Source organism: Leptonychotes weddellii, unplaced genomic scaffold, assembly GCF_054177405.1.
Source record: "Leptonychotes weddellii isolate Sample4059 unplaced genomic scaffold, ASM5417740v2 HiC_scaffold_12237, whole genome shotgun sequence".
NCBI lineage: Eukaryota > Metazoa > Chordata > Mammalia > Carnivora > Phocidae > Leptonychotes > Leptonychotes weddellii.
The window spans coordinates 1-6,346 of record NW_027700921.1 but is presented as its reverse complement, the minus strand read 5'-3'; the positions used below and the strand labels follow the sequence as shown (position 1 = coordinate 6,346).

Here is a 6,346-nt window from a genome sequence, read left to right as displayed (position 1 = left end):
AGAGAAAGACATGTATCATATGACCTCACTGATATGAGGAATTCTTAATCTCAGGAAACAAACTGAGGGTTGCTGGAGTGGCGGGGGGTGGGAGGGATGGGGCGGCTGGGTGATAGACATTGGGGAGCATATGTGCTATGGTGAGCGCTGTGAATTGTGCAAGACTGTTGAACCACAGATCTGTACCTCTGAAACAAATAATACATTATATGTTAAAAAAAAAAAAAAAGATGATAGCAGGAGGGGAAGAATGAAGGGGTGGGAAATCGGAGGGGGAGATGAACCATGAGACGATGGACTCTGAAAAACAAACCGAGGGTTCTAGAGGGGAGGGGGGTGGGAGGATGGGTTAGCCTGGTGATGGGTATTAAAGAGGGCACGTTCTGCATGGAGCACTGGGTGTTATACGCAAATAATGAATCATGGAACACTACATCAAAAACTAACGATGTAATGTATGCTGATTAACATAATAATTTAAAAAATAAAAAATAAATTAAATCAAATTAAAAATAGGTTGTATAAAAAACACACACACAGACTGCAGGATTCCACCCTCATGGATTCTGATTCATTAGGTTTAGGATGGGCTCAAGATTTTGTATGTCTAACAAGTTCCCAGGTGATGATGATTCTGCTGGTCTGAGGACCACATTATAAGAACCACCATGCTAAGTAAACAGAGATCATTAAAAGGAACAATTTTTTAATAAATTTTAATTAGCATCCTCAGAGAGATTCAAACGAATGATACAGCCATTGTTTTTCCAGTATTTGTAAAATAACAAAGAGTTCTAGAAACCTGGAAAACATAGAATTCCTGAATTTAAAAATAAAAATCAAAGGGCTAAATAACAACTAAAACCCAACAAAGCAGTGTGGAAAATAGCCTAAGACATCTTCCAAAACATACAGCAAAAGACAAAGAGATGGAGATTATGAGAGACAAATTAACAAGCATAAAGGGTTAATAGCTATCTAATAGGTTTCTGGAGACAGAACAAACATACCACTTAAGTAATCAAGGAAGAAATTTCAAACCTTGATACTGCCTGGCTAATTTCCAACCAGGTAAAAAATTTTGAAGTCAACAATTGGACGCATATTTGTGACATTTCTAAACTTAAAAGACATAAAGAAAACTCTAAAAGCTTGGAGGGGAAAAACACAGGTTATTACAAAGCAATATGAATCAGACTAGCATCAGACATTTCATTAGCATGAGAAGAAAAAGGAATGTCGTTTACAAGGTTCAGAGATGCAATTATTTTGAACCTGGAATTCTACATCTAGTCAAATCAAATACAAAGGCAAAATAAAGACATCTTTGGAAATTTAAGAACTAAGAAAACTGAATTCCCATCCATATTTATTTCTTATTTCTACTGTGAGAAGTTATCACAGAAGTCCAAAATGGGTTTCAATGAGCTAAAATTAAGGTGTTGGCAGAATTACATATCTTTTGGAAGCTCTAAGGAAGAATCCATTTCCTTGCCTTCTCTACCTTCTAAACACTGCCTGAATTCTTTGACCCCTTCCATTTTCATCATTATCATTAGATGTACTCAGTACTTATAGCAGATTTCTTAGTTCCTTAAAGAAATGCAAGGGACTACAGCTACACTATATAGCCCCTGACAGAGTAAATGAAAAATATGCTCTTTATCATTTCCTTAAAAAACATTTTAATCAATTAATATTTTTATTAATAAACACCTACCGAATCATTCGCTGCTAGTGCAAGTGCAAGGTTCACTGTAAGAAACAAAAAAAGTAATTAAATTTAGTAACTTTCTTCTACTAAAATTCAGTTTGCGTTCTAATATTTTCAATGTAATAACCAAAGCACAGATATTTTTAATGTATCTCCTTTACTTATAAAAAACAAAGACATGGACAGAATACAGCAAGTAAGAAAGACAAAAAAGAGTAACATTCCAACATAAGCAACAGATGCCTGCCCTACAATTAACATTTTAAACGATTCATTTTTATAACCTGTTATAATTTTGTTTAAATACTTAGTTTTTAAAAAAACAATGTTACTGGTATATATAGTTCAATTATTTTCAAAAACATTTTGCCTAAAAAATATATACCTTTTAATAAATAAAAATGTATATGATCCTATTGCCTTTTAAAAATAAATGCCAATAATGCAGGAATTCCAAATACCTAACTCACAAATACCCGCGTATGAAAGGCTGGACCACTCTGCAGAGGAAAGGGAAGAGGGTCAAAGGTAAGGCAATAAAACATGTTCCCAAAACTGCCTATTGCTAGAGAATCCTTCTTTATAGAAGGAAAGTAGTCCCAAAACCACCTTGAGCCCAGCAATAGAGATAATGCTACATCTGAGATGAAGAGAGGTCCGAAGGTAACAAATTTCCAAGACTGATAAGTAGACTTCCATACTGTGAATCACATTTATTTAATAGAACAATGTTATAAATGATGCTGAGATTATTTCCTTTAAAGTAGTTAAGAGCAGGGGCACCTGGGTGGCTCAGTCGTTAAGCATCTGCCTTCGGCTCAGGTCATGATCCCAGAGTCCTGGGATCGAGCACCGCATCAGGCTCCCCGTTCAGCGGGAAGCCTGCCTCTCCCCATCCCACTGCCCTGGCTTGTGTTCTCTATCTCGCTCTCTCTGTCAAATAAATAAACAAAATCTTAAAAAAAAATAAATAACTAAATAAAGTAGTTTAAGAGCATAAATTTTCAAAGTAGACCTGGTTCAAATCCTAGTTCTACCACCTTCTATTATATAACCTTGAGTAAGATATTTTACCCCTAAATCTATTTTCCTCCTCTATAAAATGAGGATAATTCCTATTTCATAACTGTTGTGAGAATTAAATGAAATACTGATATAAAGTACTTAGCCTAGGACATGTCACTTGACAAATTAATTTCTATAAATTATCAAATAATTCTGAATTTCAGGTATATCATAGATTAAACCATCTAACTATTAAGCAGAAATTTTTAGAGACTACTTCATTTCAGTGTTAGGGTCTTCTCACATTTATACAATGGAATCACAGAGCATGTTTGTATTAACCATGTATCATCATTCTAACTGAAAAAATCTCTAGCATACATATTCAAATGGGAAAAATTTTGAGATAGTTTGGAACATACATATAGTCCCAAACATGTATATAGTATGTGTGTGTGTGTGTGTATATATATGAAAGAAATATAATACCAACAGAGTCACACAAAAACAACTTATTTCTAAGACTTATGTATGCAAATAGAGCTGTCAGAAAAAAGCAAAGGCCAGTTCTTTGGGGCAGATGGTTTAATGCTAACAAAGAAAAAAAGCAAGGAAGGGGCATCTACTGAAACACCTACTATGTGTCACAACTGCATATTTTCTCATAGATTTTCCTATTTAAATGCTGTCACATTCCATGACAATAGATCTGCTAACCAAATACAAAAACAATGTTTTAAACAAACATTGCCTATAGACCCAACAAATTATATTGCATAAAACTCGAAGAACTTAGGGATATCATCATGAAAATATTCTCCATCTTTAACCAGTCCAAGTAATCACAGAGCATGCAAAGGAATTCCCATTACTGAAAACAAATAAATGTACTCTGAATTTTCAAAAAACAAGAAGAGGTGGATTCTACAACCAAAGACCAAAACCTTCTAAATTTTAAAAACAAAATATTAAGTAAATGGATTGTAGGCCCTTAGGAGGGAAAGTAAAAATGTGTAGCATATAGCATTAATTCATTAGGAATAATCACTGATCATTTTTTAATAATAATACAGTATCAAACAGTAATACTATTATAGGTCTATTATAACTATAATACTTGGTAAATCTTATTTTCTTCAAAACATCTGAAACACTCTTCCACAATTACCTTCAGGTCAAAATGAGAAAAAAAAATTAAGCTAATAAACTATATAGCTGGATTTATAGCTGGCTGTACAACCATAAAACTGCTATACTGGGAAATTACTAAAAATGGCTTTTTACGTGAAGAGACAAGACCTTTAGTCACAGAACTCTGTACTAGCCCTTCTTATTTCAAAATGTCATTGATTTCAATGGAACTGAAGAATTTTAAGGTACATATATCCCCCAACTTTAGGTTAACAATCTGAAAAAAAAATTTAAAAGATCTTGTCAATCTAGAACTACATGAAAATCGACAAATACAATAGTCATTTTTTAAAAATCTCCTGCAAAAAAGATAGACTACATAAGACCTGAATTAGCAGCCATTCCTACTGAAATGACTGAAAATTAAATACAAGGCAATAATAAGAGTGTTTATGACTCCAGGAGCGCCTGGATGGTGCAGTCAGTTAAGAGACAGGCTCTTGATTTTGGCTCAGGTTGTAATCTCAGGGTTGTGAGATTGAGCCCTGAGTCGGTCTCTGCACTTAGTGCAGAGTCTGCTTCCGATTCTCTCCTTTCAGTCTGCCCCTCCTGCTCATGCTTTCTCTAAAATAAATATTATCTTTTAAAAAAAAAGGGGGGGGGTGTTTTATGACTCCAAATTAATAATATAAGTTACTTCTGTTGTTCAGGATTGGAAGAAGTCATTACCCTTTTACATTATTAACCTGGAATAAGAAATTTCTGGGGTGCCTGGGTAGCTCAGTTGGTTAGGCTCTTGATTTTGGCTTGGGTCCTGACCTCAGGGCCCTGGGACAGAGTCTGGCATCAGGCTCCATGCTCAGCAGGGAATCTGCTCGAGGATACTCTCTCTCCTTCTCCCTCTGCCCCTCCCCCTCCTCGTTTTCTTTCTCTCTCTCTCTCTCAAATAAATAAATAAATATTTAAAAATTTTTGAAAATTTCTTTTGAAAAATTTGGGGACTATCTGATTATTAGTCTTGGATGGTAACTCTTTTATATCTGGTGGCATGTCTCCTATGAATCTGAAAGCAGCATTTCAGTCACAATGAAATCTACAATCAATTAAAAAGAGCCACCAAAAACAAATTCTCTGCTCCAGTATTATTAATATAAAAGATATATAGATGATATTTTAAACAATTAAAACAATGTTAAACCTTCACAAATTTTCAAATATTTATCAATGCTGATTTTATGAATGTTGAAAATTATATTATGGTTAAATAAAAAAGGCCACAATAACGTAAAAAGTCTCTTTGCAACGGTGTAGCTATATGTACATTGATAGACTGGAAAAGAATATCAAAGAACAAATATTTAGTGTTAAAGTTACTAAACGTTTAAAAAATAATAACAGCAACCAAATATTGAGCACTTACTATGTAGGAGACACTGGGCTAAGTGGTTAGCTTATTTAATTTACATGGCCACCCTATGAAAAAGGTTATCGTCATTGCCATTTTACAGTTAAGTAAACTGAAGATCTGATGGGGAATCTGACCACCCTTTCCTCAGTTAAGGAGTCAAAGACCTGGCTATGTACCTAGTTTTTTCAAACTGCTAATCTAAATTCCTAATCACTACCAACTCCTGACACTACGGAATTTCACAAATAACTCTTTAAAAATCAAAACTATAATTTTAATCCTGTGCACTTGCCAGTTGCCATAAATTCCTAACTGAGATCAGAATATCTTATAATACCTGCTGTAGTAGACTTTCCAACTCCACCTTTTCCAGAAGCCACAACTATAACTTGCTTTACACCTTCTATTGGTTTCTGCTTTGGAAGTCCTCGGGACATAATTTGTGCTCTTCTTTGTTTTAGGGTCTCACTGTCAGCGCCAGATAACTTAAAAAAAAAAAAAAAAGTTTTAAAATAAGCCATCTCTATTATCATTCTGTTAAAGTAAAAATTCGGAGTTTGTAATAGGGCTTTCTTTTCTAGGTTAATTCTGCTGATCTCCATTTGTTAGGTCTTTTGTACTATCTACCTACTGCTATTGATGACAGCCGTGGAAATACACTGTTTAAGCTGAAATTTATCTGCCAGGATACGCAGACGTTGAAAATGGAAAGTAAATAAACTCTTTACGGAGTTAAATCCTCCACGTTTCCTTCTTTTTAACCTATTTTTTAAATAAACTAACAGAGAAAACAATGCACAAGTCACACATCCATGTTCTAGACATCTGTTTCATGTCCCTCCACGCCTCGGCCTGGTCCTTCTGGGGGCCTGCTTGGAAAGTGGGGACGTCCAGCCAACTGGGGCCTCACTTTGCCGCCGAGTAGGGGGGGGCCGTTAAGGTCTGAGGCGAGTCCTCGGCAAGAGGTTATGCCGGGACACCTGCGGCCCTGCCGCCCCAGCATCTCCGTCCCTTCCGCCTCCCCCTGTCCAGCAGCACCACGAACCTGGCGCCGACAAACCAACACTCGGCTTCCCCCAAGCGGGACA

General features: G+C 35.6%; 1 long non-coding RNA gene across 1 annotated transcript; it reads right to left on the bottom strand.

Moving 5' to 3' along the window:
* Nucleotides 1-427: 427 nt before the first annotated feature.
* On the bottom strand, nucleotides 428-6,346 carry LOC115939597 (uncharacterized). The gene is made up of 3 exons (XR_014141656.1): nucleotides 6,304-6,346; nucleotides 5,596-5,743; nucleotides 428-1,755 (listed from the first exon to the last, which is right to left on the bottom strand). It is a non-coding gene; the product is annotated as an uncharacterized LOC115939597 (long non-coding RNA).